This window comes from Dermacentor silvarum, chromosome 3 (genome assembly GCF_013339745.2).
Source record: "Dermacentor silvarum isolate Dsil-2018 chromosome 3, BIME_Dsil_1.4, whole genome shotgun sequence".
NCBI lineage: Eukaryota > Metazoa > Arthropoda > Arachnida > Ixodida > Ixodidae > Dermacentor > Dermacentor silvarum.
This window is the reverse complement of record NC_051156.1, coordinates 73,051,728-73,071,539: the sequence shown is the minus strand read 5'-3', so window position 1 is coordinate 73,071,539 and position 19,812 is coordinate 73,051,728. Positions and strand designations below refer to the sequence as shown.

The 19,812-nt window shown below is 48.2% G+C and overlaps 1 long non-coding RNA gene across 1 annotated transcript; it reads left to right on the top strand.

The window, feature by feature from the left end:
• Positions 1-858: 858 nt before the first annotated feature.
• Positions 859-19,812, top strand: LOC125943821 (uncharacterized). Its single transcript, XR_007465920.1, has 2 exons — positions 859-955; positions 19,664-19,812. It is a non-coding gene; the product is annotated as an uncharacterized LOC125943821 (long non-coding RNA).

The following is a 19,812-nucleotide window of genomic DNA, read 5'->3' as shown; positions in this document are numbered from 1 at the left end:
CCATGCTTGCCCCATTACCATCATTATTTCTCGATTCTTTTCCACTTTAGGTTTCTTTAACCAATGAGTGCACCAAGACGTAGGCGGCTGTTTCATGACCTACATGACACACATGTCATGACCTATCAGTTATGTTCGCCATAAACCCTTCACAGCCAAGACAAATGTTGCGTACAACATATGGAGCCTGAGAGACCGTATTAAAAAAGCGGTTACTTCCCATAGCCTTGTCTTGTGCTTACATAGAATAAATACAGAAAGAAAATGTATAGGTAAGGGCTGAGTGACCACTTAGGCGACGGGCGATGAGAAGCGGGGAGCCTGATGCTCCAGTTTAACTTCATGGGAAGGTCAGAGCACCCCTCCCCCTGCCCTCCTCTAATTAGAGCTACGAATGAGTTCATAACATCTCTATGCTAAAGTGGGTATGGCCCTCCTTCGCAGTACTTTCTCCTTCAGTTTATGAACAACAACAGAGCTACCTCGGTTCAGAAAGCTCTGCCCGTGGCACAAAAGTATGAATTCTATTGTACATTGTTCAGTATCTTATGTGCCATGTCATGTGAGCCTAAAATACCGCTCAGCGAAATGCTAGCTGCTATACAAGTTATTGCTGCGCACTGAAAATTTGTTTTCTTTTAGTTCTTGGAAATATTGCATGGAAATAAGTAAGTGTTTGTACTCGTGTAAGGCAAGAAACCATTGTAGAGTCCCGCAAGCAAATGATTTATGGCTTACGATAGGTTTCTCCTTCTAGGCTGACGCGTTATTCCGAAAATAGCGCAATGTTGAATCTGTACTCACCACATGTGCGCTGTTACATTTGTTGTGCATACGGCGCCACTTGCCTAGTCTCAAGCTCATATCCCACTGTGCGGGCGAGAAAAAAAAATCCTGCATCAGGTTCATTTCTTTTTCTTTTTCAATTTTACCGCTCCTAAATCTGCAGTCAACGGTAAGCCATGAACCGTGTTGTCTTCCTTAGTTGTAGATGTTCTATGCATGCATCACAGTGGGTTCTTATCGTCTAACGTATTAGTAACGTACAGACGACGCAGACAACTTGTGGCTATGTATGCCAACTACTGGAGAATGTAATGTATACCTGAATGGACAACACCCACACACATCTATGAAATATATACTCAGAAACTTAAGTTTCATGGCCACTGTAAATGATAGCTTATGAAAACAAAATGTTGTGGGGGTTAAGCGTATATCGCTTTGCGCTGCTAAGCACGACGCCGCGGGACGAAATCTCGGCGGCGGCAGCCGCATTTTTGTGGGAGCGAAATCCAAAAAAGCCTATGTACCGTGCATTGGGTGCACATTAAATAGCACCATTTCGTCAAAAAGATCCGGAGTGCCCCGTTACGGCGTGCCTCATAATCTTATTATGGTTTTTCCATGGAAAAGCACAGAATGTATTATTTAGCTAATGAAAAGAAGTTGCACAGATCACATGCACTGTGGGAATCGATATATTGTTACAAGCACGGGGAAAAGGGTTTATTAGGCGTGCTAGAGCAGGAACAGCAGGCTACGAACAGCAGGAATGGCCGCTGCACAGTCGTCGTCCTCCTCCTCTTTCTCCTTTTGATCCGCACGTCCCTTTTAAGGACTTGGACGCAACATACCTCCCCTCGCAGACAAAGCCCACTGGGCGAGTCAACTGGCTTGTCGTGGCGCGCATGATTTCAACCTGGCGACATGCGCGACTTGTGTCCGAGCAGAGCGTCGACCAGTGTTCGTGAGGCGCGCGAGAGTGTAGTTCACGTCGCTGATCTTCTCGATGACAACATACGGTCCCTCGTAGTTTGCCAGCAGCTTTTGGCACAAGCCGCGCTTCCTTGTGGGAGGCCAAAGCCAAACGAGATCACCAGGGTGATATGTAACAGGCCGATGTCGTGCATCGTAGCGTGCTTTGGAGTTTTCTTGCGACGCCAAAGTCCGAAGACGCGCAAGTCGCCGAGCCTCTTCAGCGAGGCATAGCGTATCCGCGACCGCAGGATTGTCGTGGTGGTAAAAAGGGAGGACAGTGTCGAGCGTATACCGGGGCGGGCGAGCATATAGAAGGAAGAAGGTGCTGTAACCGGTTGTCTCATGTTTGGCGGTGTTGTATGCGTAAGTAATAAACGGTAGAACTTCATCCCAATTCTTATGATCGGACGCAACATACATGGAAAGCATATTCGTGATCGTTCGATTAGTGCGCTCAGTGAGGCCATTCGTTTGCGGATGATACGGCGTCGAGATCCTGAGGTGCGAGTCACATAAATGTAGAAGCTCTTCCACGATGTCCAGTGTGAATTGACGTCCCCGGTCGCTTATAATAACACAAGGCGGTCCATGTCGCAGAACAATAACGTGAAGTAAAAAGAGCGATACTTCGGTGGCAGTGGCTGATGGTATAGCCGTCGTCTCGCAATAGCGCGTTAAATAGTCGACGCAGACAATGATCCAGCGGTTCCCCTTAGATGACTGAGGAAAAAGTCCTAACAGGTCAATTCCAACTTGCTGAAAGGGCAAGCTGGGAGGCGGCACAGGTTGAAGGAGACCAGATGGGGCAGTGGTTGGACGTTTCCGACGTTGGCACTGTATGCAGCTGGCGACATACAACTCAACCGAATGTCGCATCCGGGGCCAGTAAAACCGTTCTTGAATGCGATAAATGGTGCGCACAGTGCCTAGGTGACCTGAGGTAGGGTCATCGTGCATAGCCCGAAGGATTGCTGGCCGGAGACGTTCCGGCACCACTAGAAGGAAGCGTGCCCCCGTGCTTGAGTAGTTCCTTTTGTACAGGAGCCCGTCACGTACACAGTAGCTGCTTGTTGCAGTAGAACGGGCTGAAGTGAAGAGTGGCTCCAATTTGGTGTCTGTCCGTTGCTCTGCTTTGAAGGCATCGATATCAGGAAAAGCGGGTGTCACAGAGGCAACGAGATGATCAAAATCGTCTGCGTCGCAGTTAGTCGTGGTAAGCGGCATACGGGAAAGGCAGTCTGCGTCAGCATGTTTTCGGCCACTCTTGTAGGACACAGTGAAGTTATATTCCTGCAACCTCAAAGCCCAACGCGCAAGGTGACCACAAGAGTCGCGAAGGTTCACGAGCCAGCACAGGGAATGGTGGTCTGTGACGACTAGGAATGGGCGTCCGTACAAGTAAGAGCGAAATCCCTGAACAGCAAAGATTACAGCGAGGCATTCTTGCTCTGTCACTGTGTAATTGCGTTCAGGTTTGCTTAATGAGCGGCTTGCATAAGCAATCACGTGCTGACGGTCGTCATAGCGTTGGACCAAGACGGCACCCAGACCAACGCCACTAGCATCTGTGTGGATTTCTGTCGGCGCAGTTGGATTGAAGTGGCGAAGGATAGGTTGGGAGGTCAGCAGGAACTTCAACTGACGAAATGCAGAATCGCACTCGGGTGTCCACTCAAACCGTGCATCTTTATGTAGCAGATTTGTCAGAGGATAGGCGACGTCAGCAAAACCAGGAATAAATCGGCGAAAGTAAGAGCAAAGGCCCAGAAAACTACGAAGTTGTTCACTGACTGCGGTGCACTGAATGCCTCAACAGCTGCCGTCTTGAGGGGATCAGGCCGGATACCGTCTTTGTCAACAAGATGGCCCAGCACAAGGGTTTGACGGTCACCAAAGTTGCATTTCTTGGAGTTCAGAACCAGACCAGCGTTCTTAATGCAGTCAAGGACAATATCCAGGCGGGTATTGTGCTCATTGAATGTGCGCCCGAATATAACAACGTCGTCAAGATAGCACATACAGATGTTCCACTTTAACCCACGCAGAATGGTGTCCATGAACCATTCAAAGGTTGCTGGAGCGTTGCACAACCCAAATGGCATCACATTGAATTCGAATAATCCATCCGGAGTTATGAAGGCTGTTTTCTCCTTGTCTGCCGGGTGCATCGGGATTTGCCAATATCCTGAGCGTAGGTCCACTGAAGAAAAATAAGAGGCCGAATGAAGGCAATCAATTGCATCATCAATCCGGGGCAGCGGATAGACATCCTTCTTAGTCACGGCGTTTAATCTTCGATAATCGACGCAAAATCTCCAGTTACCGTCTTTCTTTCTGACGAGTATGACCGGAGCTGCCCAAGGACTCGAGGACTCTTTTATTATCCCATTTTTCAGCATGTCACTCACTTGTTCCCCGATTATCTTGCGCTCGGTAGGCGAGACGCGATAAGGCTTTTGCCTGATCGGGCGCGCAGATCCCGTATCGATAGTATGGCGTGTTCGATACTCGGGAATCGAGAACGCTTTGTCCGGCTGCGGAAAGTCAAACACTGACAGATGCTTAGAAAGCGTATCCACCAAGGTATGACGCTCCCTTGTGCTGAGCGACTTGTTTATCATAGACAGAAGCTTTTTGTCCGAGACGTGGCGAAGGTCAGCAGGTTCACACGGTGGGTCTGTTAGTACGGCTATGGACGAAGACGTGTAGTTGAAAGGTGGCAAAAGGTAGTGAAAAGTAGGCAAGTTTCAAACCGTTTGGAAGCGATACGGGTTCTGCCGAGCAGTTGGTCGTCCACAAGCCAGCACGCCCGTTGCCGATGGATACCACACAATGAGGGACAAAAACGTTCTTCTTCATACAATTTAGATGCATTGGCTCTACGGAGGCATCGAAACAGTCTGGAACATCACCGCGACATACAACCGGCACGCACACAGAGGTAGACGCAGGCACAACAGTATCTGCGGATACACAAAGTTCACCTTGACAGCAAGTCTCCTCTAAGAGCCCTGGCGAAACATGGCCATCGACGAAAACTTCCCCCGTGCGACAATCGACGGTCGCACCACACTGTCGCAAAAAGTCGATGCCCAAAATCACTTCGTGCGTCGATCGGGGAATAACTACAAATTCCGTCGCGAAAACTCCACCAGCCAAGGATACTTCAGCAGTGCATACACAAACAGGACGCAACGACTCGCCGCTCACTCCACAAAACGTTGCAGCCTGGTCCCACCGAAATACAACTTTGCGCCCCAACCGACCTTTAAAACTGAGACTCATTACGGATACAGTTGCTCCGGTATCCACTAAAGCCATTACAGAAACACCATCAACAAGTACATGCACTTTGTTCTTAATCATAGCAACTGCAGGGGGCATTTCTGTCGATAGCACGCGTCGAGCGACCTCACCCCCATCGGCCGCGCTAGCTAGTTTTCCGGTTGCGAAGACGAGGTGGAGCGGCGCACTGGCGATGGAGATTGACGTAAACGAGGTGCACGAGAGGAAGGTGGTGGCGTCAACCTCCTGTCAGATGCCGGCGAGCGGCTCCGAAAGCTTCTCGGCCAGTAATCGTTGCCGGGAGGAGCGCCAGCTGACCAAGAGGTGGTGTATGGCCGTTGAGTTGCCCTCACAGGAAGTGTGGTCCTGGTTGAAAACCTGGATCGATCATTCCACGTTGTTGGGCGACGATTGCAAAACCTCGCTATGTGGCCCGCGACACCGCATTGGAAACACACCGGCAGAGGCCGCACATTTCGATGTTCCTCCATGTAGTCACGCGTGTTGCTGTCGATTGCATAGCCAGCAGGTGGATCACATTCATCATGGCTAGGCATCGGCTGCCGGGAGACGTGCGTGCGGCGAGGGCGTTGGTCGTAGTCATGATCGTAATAGCTCATGGTCCCTCTCGTTTGTGGGGTAGACCTATACTCAATGGTCGCTGCGTGAGCCGTCGGTTGCCAAGCGGTCGAAACGGCCGTGTTGCTCATCTCGTGTGGTGAGTACGCACCAGTGATGCCGGGTGTGCGACGGTAAATCTCTTTCCGATGGAGCAACTCTTCACGAACAATCTGCCGTATAGTTGATGAAAGGTCAACACTCGGCTCTACACTTGCCACCGTTGTGACATTAGCCAGACGACCAAACTTCGGTATTATTCGTCGCATCTTCAGCGTCTCAAAGGTCCTGCAGTGGCGAATGACGTCAGACACGGTATCCAAGCTTTCTTTGCCGATCAGAAAATTGTAGACGTCTTCGGCTACTCCTTTCAACAAATGTCCAACTTTGTCATCTTCAGACATTTGAGAGTTGACTATCTTACACAGTTTTAACACTTCTTCAATATAAGTTGTACAGGTTTCGCCGGGAACCTGAGCTCTTTGCGAAAGCGTCTGTTCAGCGCGTTTTTTTGCACTATAGAGTCTCCAAAACACGCTCTGAGTTCCTCGACGAAAAGCTCCCATGAAGTTAGCGTATCTTCGTGATTCTCATACCAGACGAGCGCTGTGTCGGTAAGGGAAAACACAACATTGGACAACTGCGCGGTCGAGTTCCAACCATTAGACCGGCTCACCCTTCGGTAGTTCGTGAGCCACTCGTCGACATCTTCTCCGGCTTTTCCTCCGAAAGTCAGTGGCACCCGATAGTATTGACACGGAACGGCAGGTGCTGGCCTTGAAACTGCGTCAGAGCCGTCGGGAATCTGAGTATTTGTGGTGACGTATGCATAGCAGTCGTACTTGACCATAAGTCTGGTAGGTACCTCCCCTATTACGCAATGAATGGCCTGATGGCCAAGAGCACGCTGGAATACTGCTGTTGCTTGAGGAGTAGAGAAAATACAGGAAAGATGCGATCCAAGGATATTTTCGCTCATAATAAGCCATATCAGGGACGGTGAGTCAAGCCGGGGGAAAGATGGCAGTTTAAAGAATGGGAAGGCTTGCACCCCGAGCTGATGATGACGCTAATATTGCATTCTTGCAAAACCAACCAATAAAGCGCATGATCGTCTGTGGTAAACGTACGAAGACAGAAAAAAAATTAGAGTATGGAACAATTTTCCGATATACCACAAAATTCTGAGACACCCTTTTGCGGCGACAGAGTAATTGGCTTCTGCTTTGGAGAGGGAGCGGCTCGCATAGCTGTGAACTTATCAGAAAATTAAGGCTTGCGTTGTGAACGAACACCGCCAGGACCGGCGCCAGTGACGGCCGCGAAGAGTATGGCAGGAGCAATGAGGCCATACTGGCGGAGAATTTGGCGATGTAAGCCGACGGCGCACAGTCGTGATTGCTTAGTTGCCCGCATTTGTTCTGTCATGAATGTCCCCAGTAATGAATAGTAGCTTCGCAAGTTGTGTAATGATTGATGTTAAGGATTAGGTAGGATTTTGTGTTTTGAAAGAATGTGGCCAGATGGTGCGAGCCGGTGACGTTGGAAATTATATTTCATCACGTTCATAAGACAGCCGGACTCGCGGGTGAGCGGATGTCGTTAGCTTTGAATTCGGATGAGGAAACGACGTCATCCAAGTAACAAATGCAATGTCCGAACGTGATGACTGTAACTTTCTACATTCAGCTGTGACGAACTATATCTTTGGACAATCGCATTCAGTAAGTGAAACTTACCTGTACTCATATCATAAGCCCAGGGAAGAATTGGGCATGTAGTGAACAATTGAGAGCGCGGCGAATGCAGCAAAAATAGTAGGCGCCCTTTTCGAATAGTCTTCTCGGAACGACGGCAGTCTGTGCGGAACCGGATCTAGCCGTCTTTCTCCTAACTAGAAGAGGGTAGGGCCGAGGACTACAAGTTTGCCTTCATGGATTCACGCTGAAGCATTTCGTCAACCTACACAGCAATAGCACGATGCTTTCTAAGTCACACTGTTTAGGGGCACAGTCGGAAGAGGGTATGCTTTCCAGTTACAATTAATTGTTAAAGAAGAGTAGTTGATCGGCCTAATTACGCTTGAGGCAAATCAAAGGAAGTGCAAGTCTCGCTTACAAGGCCATGCAAGATTCACAGTGAGATGGTGCAGCATCACTGTCATTTGAACAGCGAAAAACAACCGATTGCGTGAGGTTAGATGCAAGGTGTAGCGTTCAGCTCAGAAGCAGTACAGGAATTAGTGCTTCTTTTGTGGAACACAACCTGCCCGTCTCTCTGCTTTTCTGGACTTTTCACTGGTTTTGTGGGGCCTGCCACCCCACATCTCGCGGTGATGGCTGTGCAACCTCCCGAGGCCCCGTCCGGTTCCGGTTCATCAACGGGAATCGCTTCGAGGAAGCGCGGAAATACATCTAGCGACAGTGAGGACACTGAACTGTACTGCGGATCTGCTAAAGAGTCATCGCAAGACGGCTTTGAACCTGTCTTGCACCGTAAAGCCAAGCGAAGGATCGTCAATGCATCTTCGGTGTCAAGTTCGTTCACTGTAAAAACTGCACCTCAACGATGGCCTCATACCGTCCTGTTTGTGCCAGAGCACTCGACAGACAATCTGCGCGTCCTCAACAGGCAAGCACTGTCTTTGTTTCTTGAGAACACTGTACCAAACGAGATCAAGGATGTGAGGATACACACACGGAAAAACATCTTAGCCGTCGACGTGATGACCACGAGTGCGCTGAGCCCTCTGCAGCGTATGACGCAGCTGGGCAACATAAGGGTTCGATCCATTGTCCCAGCGGATGGTACCATCATTGCAGGAGTCATTTATGACATTGACATTGAGATCCCTGACACAGACCTTCCAGTGCTCATAAAACCAGCAAGTGAGAGCAACGTTATTGTGCACGTTGGCCGTCTTGGCAAGACACGTTGTGTGAAATTAACGTTCAAGGGTGATTGCCTTCCTTCCTACGTGAAGGTTGGCCACTTCCGCCACCCGGTTCGACCATTTGTTCCAAAACCGCTGCAATGTTATGACTGCCAGAGGATCGGCCATGTGAAGGGCGTTTGCACGAATTCAGCCACATGTCCCCGATGCGCCGAGCCGCACTCAGAACAAAACTGTAATGGGACTGTTTTGAAGTGCCCTAACTGTCAAGGCGCTCACAGTGCTTCATCCAAAGACTGCCCCAAGATTAGGAAGGAATGTTCTGTGCTCAAACAAATGGTTCGGGACAGTTCCACCCACAAGGAGGCCGCTGAAACAGTGCGACGTAGACGCCGCCGCCGCCGACGGTCCTCACGTAGGACTGCGCCAGCTTCGAAAAATGCGTTACATCTTCAAGTAACAAAGTCACCTGCAGTTCCCAGCGCAGCAAACGCTGACACAGGACGACAGAAAACTACGAGACGCCTCTCTACAGATGAATGGCCACCGCTTCCAAGTAGACGACCTATTGATAAGCAGCAGCAAGTACCTCATCCAGTACAGCAAGCTGCTCCATCGGATGAGCTGCGACATACAGATCAGCAAGTTGTATTCGCGTGTTGCTGAGCAACATGCACACAACGTCAGCCAAAAGTGCACTGCAAGTACTGGACACACTAAGTCCGGTGCTGGGAGCCCTTGAGCAAATCATGGCTCACCAGCAGCTGTCTTTTCGAGAGGAGGTCCGAAAAGCAGCAATCTTCCAGTGGAATGCCCGGGGACTACGATCGCGCATCGCCGATTTCCGACGGTTCGTGTACGCCAACAGGTTTCCCATCATCATCATCTGTGAGCCGAATTTATCTAACTCAATCAGGCTATCCGGCTATGAATCTTTTATGTCATCAACTAGTGGTGAAAAAAGAAAGGTTATGGTGTTTATTCGCCTTGACCTAACTTACATTCTTCAACCTGTGCCACCTCATGACGATAACCAATACGTATGCTTAACAGTAAAGAAGAAAAGACTTACCGTCACTGTTGTTGGTGCGTACCTATCACCATCAAGTAGATTTGACTCCAAAAGATTACGAGATATCCTGTCAGCAACGCCTGATCCATGGATTATCATCGGGGACTTCAACGCACATGATACAATCTGGGGAAGTACGAAAATCAACGCGAGAGGCGGACCCCCTTGGTATCATTCGCCTCCGAAAGCGAGCTCTGGGTTTTAAATGACGGCAGTCCTACTTTTTTACGCGGCTGCACATACAGCAGCTGTCTTGACTTAGCCTTCGTATCACGAAGTCTCGTCAGGCGTACAGGATGGTTTACGGACATTGAAACGCACGGTAGTGGCCATATTCCCACATATGTCAAGATCAGAGGACTGTCGTTGTCGAAATCAAGTGATACCATCCGAAGAGTGGACTGGCCCAAATTCCAGGCTGTTATTGAAGACCAATGTCAAGGTAATTTATTACATAATTTGGAAGAAATAATCAAAACCACAGTGCAAGGCAGTACACGTACTCTAATGCGCTCTTCGAAATTCACTGAATTTGACGTAGAATTAGAGCGACTTCGAGCTATACGGCGACGTGCCGAACGTAGATACCGACGCACGAAGTCAATGGACGATCTACGGACCGCTAGACGCCTACAAAAGAAGATCCAGCGCCGGTTAGATAAGCTAGAGTCACAACGCTGGACTGCTTTCTGTGAATCGTTGGACCCTCGCAAGCCCCCTATCGCACTTATGGAGGACGGTGCGAGGGCTCAGGACGCCACCCGTACAACAGTCTCCATTAAAGGCTCTGGCCCTCTTCCAACAACGACCAGATATTGATGTCGCAGAAGACTTCTGTGCCAGATTATCCGGGCAGCACACAGCTTCCAACAACTTATCACGTTTCATCAACTTCCCGCCACCACGTGACCCCCGCATGGATCTTCCATTTTCAATCCATGAACTCAAGGCGGCGCTAGCTTTGTGCAGACACACGTCGTCACCCGGACCTGACGGAATTTCTTACAGAGCTCTGTGTCATCTGGGTGAGCGGGCGAGGAGTGTTCTTCTTGAAATCTATAATGAATCCTGGCGAGCTGGCACACTTCCCACAAGCTGGAAGACTAGTCGCATAGTTCCGCTACTGAAGGCTGGAAAGTCTCCGTTGGAGCTTTCTTCGTATCGCCCGATTGCATTGGCGAGCTGCGTGGGAAAAGTGATGGAGCGGATGATACTCGGACGCTCGGATGCCATGGCAGGATTCCGACGCAGCCGCTCGTCGATTGATAATGTCGTCGACCTGGTTACCTATGTTCAGCACCAAAAAGGGTGTAAACGTCTGTGCGCTTCTTTGTTCCTCGACGTCAAAGGTGCGTACGACAACGTTACACATGAATCCATCCTCGCCGCTCTCGAAGAGATAGGCCTCGGTGGTCGGATGTTCCGATGGATTCATAGCTATCTCTCTATGCGATCTTTCTTTGTGAGCACCGAGGACGGCCGCACTTCTTTGCATTACACCTACTGCGGCAACCCCCAAGGTGGCGTACTGAGCCCTACGTTGTTTAACCTTACGCTGATTGGTCTCTTTCATCACCTTCCAAACACAGTTAAATTATCAATGTACGCGGACGACATATGCGTTTGGGTATCCGGAGTGACACGCCTACAGCTGCGCGCCAGGCTCCAAAAAGCTGCCACTCAGACTGCACACTATCTCCGAAATCAAGGCCTGGAGATTTCATGTGACAAATGTGCACTTGTGGCATTTACGCGTAAGCCTATGACGCATTACAGTGTATTAATCAATGGTCAGATGATACCATTTGTACGGTCATATAAATTCCTGGGTGTCATAATTGACAGAGACGTTTCATGGAGCCCCCATGTATTGTACATGAAAAAACGGTTGACAGGCGTCTGTCACCTTTTGAAATTCTTCGCTGGAAAGACCTGGGGAATGTCGACAAGCGCTATGCTTCCATTATATAGAGTACTTTTTCTCGGCTTCTTGCGGTACAGCTTGCCAGCATTGACTAACGAAAGTACAACAAGCCTACGTACTATACAAAGTGTGCAGGCCCAGGCGCTCCGGATTTGTCTAGGTCTTCCTCTAAGTGCGTCAACGGCGGCAACTATTGCAATCGCCAGAGACCACCTCATAAAGACCTACATCGCAGTTGAAGCACGGACTCCTTGCCACCATCTAGCCTCTCTACCTGCGGAGAGACCACACGCCTCGTTCTGCCGAATGGTATCCGCACATCGTGAGGCTATACCATCTTGCTTCACACCTGCCGCGAGACCTTCCACTCCTCCTTGGTGCCTCATTCAGCCAACGATCATCCTGACAATACCTGGCGTCCGGAAAAAAGCAGACATGTCATCGCCGGCTCTTAAACAGCTTACCTTACTTCTATTATATGCGGAAGCATCCGTGATGGCGCCAACGCCATCACGGATGCTTCCGCAAGTGTTCTTTTCATTTCCTTGCTTTTGGACATGGCCCATGAGCAACGCCATGACGCTACCTTGAGGACCCTCATTGACCGAATGGAATCTGTTCCCTCTGATCCATCGTTACGCTGGTTCGTCCTCAACGACGGCATATTGTACCACCGCAATTTTCACCCTGATGGTCCTCCCCTTCTATTTGTCGTTCCCCAATACCTCCGCTTAACCGTGCTTCAGGAGCTTCATGATGCACCTACTGCCGGATACCTAGGGGTTGCTCACACTTACGACCGCATGCGCCGCCGCTTCTGCTGGCCCGGCCTCGCACGCTCCGTACGGCGATACGTAGCTGCTTACAAGCCCTTCCAACATCGGTAAAAGCCAGCAATGCTTCCTGCGGGGTACTTACAGCCGATCTCCATTCCAATTGAGCCATTCTTCCGCGTGCGTTTCGATCTCCTTGGCCCTTTCCCCGAGTAAATCTCTGGCAACAGGTGGATCGCTGTGGCTACTAATTGCGCGACGCGCTACGCCATCACTCGGGCGCTTGCCACGAGCTGCGCGACTGACGTCGCCGATTTCCTACTCCGGGATATCATTTTAGTCCATGGCGCCCCGCGACAGCTCCTTACCCACAGTTGCCGCACTTTTCTCTCCCAAGTCATCGCCGATATCCTACACTCCTGTTCTACCAAGCATAAGCTCACTGCCCGCTATATCTCCAGACCAACAGCCTTACTGAGCGGATTAATCGGGTCATCAACAGAAATGGCTTGCAATATTCACAAGAAGAAAACACAGCAGTTGGGTGCGACCTTGGAGAATTACAACTAAATTTGCGGTGAAGCTGTTTCTTTCGGACTGTTTCAATAAAAGTCTCAGTTTCCTGTAATTATATCACATAGTTTAAAAAGATGCCCGTATATGACTGTTCCATCTGGAACCTTGCCCACATGTACTTCTTTGGAGCGCTTCTTGTTGGAATTTTTTAAAATTCAGTAATTCATTACCACACACGCTACTTCGCAATAACGTTTACATAGCCATAACATTTACCATGGTGTACTCCTTCCAGCCCTACTCTTCGCCGCCCCCTGTCGTAGCGGCGCCCGCCGCTATCAGTGCGTGAACGGCGAAAGACTGAGGCGACTGTCGCTCAACTCGCAGGCAGGCAAAAAAGCCCCGTCTTTATTTCCACAGCACTTTAAGTAGAACCAGCGTGACGTCAACGACACGTGGTTCCATACACATGCGTCAGGCACAATGAATCGGCACATGATGCGGGAGCGTGCTTTCAGCCGCATAGAAATACAATCCAGCACATCCCCCCCTTTCGCAAAATAGAAGTGGTTTTCATGTGTGGCATTTAGAACACTCGCGCATGAACAAAAAGCAAGAAACATTCGTGGCAATCGACCACGAACAATACCTTATTCATCAATCCCGTAGCGAACTGGTCGCTTAACCACTCTGCCAGACTTGGTCACGGTTACTGTAGCAAAAGGTACTGAAGTTGAAATCACAGCCCCTGAAGCTAAAGGCAACGAAGCTGTGAAGGTAGCGGGTGCCCCCTTTCCATAGAAACCAATTTGGCTGTATCGCTTTCATTTGGAATCTCGTAGCTGCCTTCGGCCTTCCTCTGTTCTGGCAAGCGGTTCAGCATTCGTCGGTTACGCCGGAGCGTACTCCCTTCCTGGGTGCGTATTATGTAGGACCGCGGTGTAGCGGCTGTCGCTAGCACCGTTGCTCTGGTCTTCATGTCTGTTACCCAAACGGAATCACCTGCTCTTAGTTTATTCAGTTCCCAGGTTCTGTCGCGCCTGTTGTAGTACCGTGCTTGTAACATCTTGTTGGCACTGTCTTTGGCCCCAAGATTAAGCAGCGGTAGCTGCACTGGACCACGCAGCTACGGCGCCATTGGAACTCTTGTCCTAAGACACCGACCCATGAGGATTTCAGCCGGACTAGAGCCAAGAATGCCTGGGGTCGCCCTGTAGGCAAGCAGAGCCAAGTACAAGTCCTTAGATTTAAGGATCAGGCGCTTAATTGTTTACACCATACGTTCTACTTCCCCATTAGCCTGAGGGTACCTAGAGCTAGCAGTGACGTGACCAAAGCTATAATCATGTGCAAACCTATCAAACTCTGTACAAGAAAATTGTGGTCCATTGTCTGTCACTACAGTCTCCGGGATGCCATGGCGTGCAAAAATGCTTTTTAGTCTTTCTATCACAGCACCAGTTTTTGTTGACGGAAGGAGGGCTACTTCCGGATACCGTGACAGGTAGTCGACCACGACAAGATAATGACAGTTCTTAATAAAGCACAAATCGACCCCAACTCGTTCCTACGGGAAACTTGGCGTTGGGGTTGAAATCAATGGGTCCGAGTTCTGGGTGACAAAGCGCGCACAAGTAACACATTCTTTCACTTGCCGCGCAAGTTGTTCACCGAGGCCTGGCCACCAGACCAATTCTTTGAAAATACTCTGGAGCTGATGCAATCCCGAACGGTAACCTAGTGAAGCAGTACCGCCCAAACGGCGTAATGAACGTGGTCAGCTCTTCTGAGGCCTTACTAAGTCGCACCTGATGGAAGCCGTAATTTGCGTCCAATTTGCAAAACCATTTTGCACCGGCAAGTGAGCCCAGTGCTTGGTCGACAGTAGGCAATGTGTATCTTTCTCTTAAGACAAACTTGTTCAACTGCGTAAGGTCTACACATATCCTTACATCTCCCGAGTGTTTTTGTACAGGCACAATGCCGGCACACCACTCTGTTGGCTCTTCGACTTTACGAATGATGCCGATTTGTTCCATCTTATCGAGTTCTCGTTTTACAAGCTGCTGAAGTGGTATAGGAATCCTGCGTGGTGCGCTTATTGCATATGGAACAGCGTCTGGTTTAAGCCTTATGTACACTCCCCGGGCATAGTGCCTAAGTTGTTGAAAGCTTGAGGGCACAAAACTTCGTAGTTGGGTTCCTTGTGAGCCACAGATTCAACGAACTTGATGACTCCCAACGCTTCGAGAGCCGGCAAACCGAGCAGTACATGACGCAAAGGACTGACCACATAACACGTTTGGCGAGAAGTTTGCCCCCTCCAAAATATATCCGCCTGAAACTTGCCCAGAACATTTAGTCGGTCACCGCTAGCGCCTGTCAAGACCTCGTCGGCCTTTTCCAAGCTCGTGGGAAGTCCAGGAAACGACGCTGGAATTACGCACACTTCTGCGCCTGAGTCGACCTTTGCGAAAACAGGCACCGAGTTAACCAATACCTGAACGTAACGCGCTTCATAAAGCTTCGGATCGCTTGCTTACGTTTTACTGCAAATATCATAATTAGTCCCGTGTCTGAAGATTACTTACATAGTGCCCATACCGCGCCCATTATTTTAGCCAAATATAAACCATGTGTCTTGTTGAGTTCACCGAGCCCATCGCTAAAGCCTACTGGAAATGTCATCTGATGCATGAAAAAGAGGGAAAAAACGACGGCTCACTAATTATTTGCACCGCTTATAACTAGATAAGGAACGTAAAAAATTTGTCGCACATTGAACTTACCATAACCCCTCCCTTCTCCAAGAAATATACATTTGTTGTAGCCGTGGGGACATTGTGACATTGTAACGTGGGGACATTGGTAAGCATACCTGAAAGTGGCCATATCACACGCCCTAACACTGAATAATATGTTTTACAATGAATACGTTTGATCCAACCTCATTTGACTTCGCACAGAGTTTTACAGCGCACCAATAAGTTTCACTAAATTTTTTCTTGGGTGCGTCAGGGCAGTGGGCTCAATTATGGCCCGTTCGTTAGACGGGCTCATTACGCACTAGAGTGCTTGCATACGTAATTTTTTGCGAAGTCCCAATTACCCATCTATTTTTAACTTTACCTTCACATCACACAATACTTGGTCCTAAGGGTCACGAACCATAAAGAAGCTGCTTCCTTTATTTCAGTGAGGACACCAGGCGAACTCATTGTATGACGCATGGAAAAGTACAAAAAAATGAGGGCTCAATAAATATTCGTAACGCTTCTAAATAAGCCAGAAACGTTGCAACCACCCATCACATTGCACTTAAAATGCTACATATTCCGTCAAAGTATAAAATATCTGAAACGCAGAGTTCTTTTTGGGCATTGGAAAACCTAGCCATGCTTTCGAATACTTGCACGCTTAGTTTGTTTTTCAGCAGTACTCTATCAACACGCATTTACCATTTCACATAAATTTGGCTCAACCTGTATTTGTACCTCAACTGAATTTGTAACTAGAACAGCGCAGCCTTCTTTTTTATTGTCAAAGGTGAATTTAACCCATACATTTGCAGCATTTCCTGTTGCCTCTATATTGCCCAAACCATGCTCCTAATTTTCCCCAGATATAAACAAACCTTGTTTAGCTCACCGAGGACACCGGAGAAACAAACTACGCATGTCTATGATGCACGAAAACACATGAGAAAACGAGGGTTTAGTAATTATCTGCAACACTTGCATTTAGGCAGGAAAATGAAAGTGTCGCAACACATTGTGCTTTAAGTTCTCCGTATTTTCACGGAATTTCAAGTCCGCATCTCGTGCAGTTCTTCCAGGAGTCTGGGAAACATTTCGACTAGTGGCAGTATGACACCCTGGAACACATCAATGAGTAACTTTTAGAAGGGCTGTAATTAACCTACACAGAATAAACCTATATGGCTTGTCACGAAGAACATTGCTTCGTACTTCAAATAAATATAAACATCGTTTCACGTATAGTTTACCAATGATACCTAGAGGAAATAACTAAATGCCGTGTATAAATCATAAACATTGTCAGATTGCAAATATTCAGTAACTGTTTTTCGAGCTCATAAGCAACCTACACAGTTCCAATTTTCGGTACCCGTCACCAAAAAGTGACCTCAATTTCTTCAAAATATGAAATATCTGCTGTTTTTGGTCCTGACAGAAATCAAGTGGTAGTGCAAGGCGCAGGCTAGTGTAATTCTTATTTAGAAACAACCTAAACATGACATCTACAAAGTCAGAAGTGACACATGCCTTCTGAAAAATTCAGTGTTTTATTGCTATTGAAATGGCTCTGCGCATTCGACCAAGGTCATTTTCACGAAAACATCTACGTTAAGTCCTAATTAGACAATGACATTCGACAGTTAGACATGTAAATGGTGTGATTAGATTTTTAATTGCGCTAGAATACTGAGACTGCAATGCTATGTAGACTATCTCTAGACGGAGATTCAACAGTTCCAGCATTGGATAACGCAACAATTTCACCACGTATAGGCACACCAATCGTTGGGCGTGGCTGATTATAATAATTCATCTGGACCTCTCCATCCCATAGCTTGCAGGTTAAATATAAGAAGCCTATTGTGTTTTCAAATACGACTAGGCGGTCCCAAAAAGTGACAGGCCTGCGCGGCACACGTAGCACAGTCACATCGTAAGCTGGTGGAGCGGTTCAAGAGTAGCTCCAATTTGGGCACCACGCACAACAGGGTCTTCGCGGCAGTGTGTTCGCCTCGTTTTGACGAAAATGATTTGAACTGTCCGTCCGGCATGGACGGCGAGCTGAGGCTTATAATTTAGAGCTTTAATGCTCTCTGCACAGCAGTCTGCTGAGCCCGATCAAGCTTCACAACTGCAACTTACATGACGGGCGCGCCGCGTTTGCAGGCACTTTAACTAAATGGCGCCACCACACTGGCGGAGGCTCTGCAGCTCGGGAGCACGTTGCCTCGTCTGAATCACATATCGTCGTCTGCGCCTGCGTGCTTGCATTAAGGGCATTTTCCGCGGCCCGATAGCAAGCGTTTGCGTGGCTCAGTGGTAGAGTATCCGGCTCCCACGCAGCGGGTGCGGGTTCGATCCCGGCGGGAATCGGGTACTTTTTTCGCGATAGCGGTTACGCGGCGGGAAGCGGCGGCATCATCGCGACCCGGAACGGCTATTAGAATGAGCCCATAGCAGCTTACGCTGTAAAACTGGGCACGATGCAAGTAGCGCAAGCGGAAATTTGTTACGGCGGTAACTGTCCAGCGCCAGGCCTTCTACGCAATGCGAGCGTGTATGGCGAATCGCGCGCGTCGCCCGCTACAGCGGGTCACGAGGCGGCAGAAAAGACAACTCTCGCCGCCCAAGCAGGGGACAGGTAGTAAATAAACGCATTACTTACGTCTCCACTCTATTAAGAAGAGAAAATTTTGCTTCAGCTGTAGTTTTGTTGGAGTTTCCTTCCTGTGTGCAGCCGCAAGTGCCCTGTTTCAAATGTGCTCGGAGGGGCAAATGGCATACATTGCCCCACCCCCTTTGTGACAGGGGGAGGGAGCAAGTGCCCTGCTGCCCCCCCCCCCCCCCCTGTAGATACGCCTATGTCAATTATGCACTAACTTATCGTCAGCATTGTTGATCACTTCGTACAATTAAAACGGTACTGTTTTCTGACACACTGAAATAGTAAGTTTATCATTATATTTCAGAATTTTATTCATTCTTTATAGTTGTCGATTTGTATTTTCATTGTGTTTTGATTGTCTTTAATTCTGTTCATTTGTTGCTTTAATAAACTAAGTTGACTGCTGTTACATTTCTCTTTTGATTTAGCGACTACACTTGTTTGTAACCTTTGACAGGAGATAGCCATAGAACGTTGTGCTCACAGAGCTCCTTCTGTATAGTTAATTGTATGTTGTTTCCTGCTCTCAACATAATAACAAACTTGAAAAAGAAAGCCAAATGGGCCTGAGGGTTGGCACGGATTGATGCTTTTGTTCTGGAATGCTTAGATTGTAGGTATAGTCATAGAGGAACACATCAATATTTAAGGGAAACTGCACATTTATCGTCACAGTTATTTAGCGGACAGTTATATCGGCCCACTATCATCTTCCGGAGTTAAGGATGGCTAGCATTTCTTTAGTGTATGGAAAGCAGCAGTGAAGCAAGGGCTGTGTCCATATTGGCTATTTCATTTCTTAGTCGCTGCTTACATGCTGCCCTCTTATAAACTGCTGCCAGCAATCAAGCTAAAATAGTTTACAACTTGAGTCGTGCTGTTACATGTATGTGTTAGTGCAGTCAACAGTGCATCCCTAATGCTAACATGGCACTTTTTTGTTGCGAACTTGTTTTACACATTAAAATGTGCCACCTGCTTTCTGCGCTAAAGGAGAGACACAACATGCAGGGAACATGACAGGCAGTATGTGAATTGATTGCCTAGAACAAGCTCAAGCTTTACAGTACAGCAGCAGCATTTTTGTGACATTCACTAATTTCTGCCTAGACGGAGGCCAGATACACTGACCAGTACTAAAATTCCTTAAACTTCATGATTTTTTGTTTAGTTCTGTTTGCCCCATGGACTTCAAGTGTAGTGGTGTGTACATGTACTATTGCATCAATATGAAATGTTTCGTGAAGTGGGAAACAAATGTTATAAAAATGCTGCAATGCATACGTCTTTATCGTCATGTATGCGGTGCTACTCGCAAGTGCTGTTTAAGTTGATGCATTGCGCATGACACTAGTCTAATATAAGGCAATTATTTTTATGCGTTTACCGTTCACGAGCTATGGCGAACTATAAGCAAGAATTCATTTGAATGCATGACACAAGGACGCCAACGCAGCGATGTTCTAAGGCCGGAGGCCGTGATTGTCGATAGAAGAATTATGAGAAGAGCTCTGTGGTACAGAGTGATAGAAAATATTACCATTAC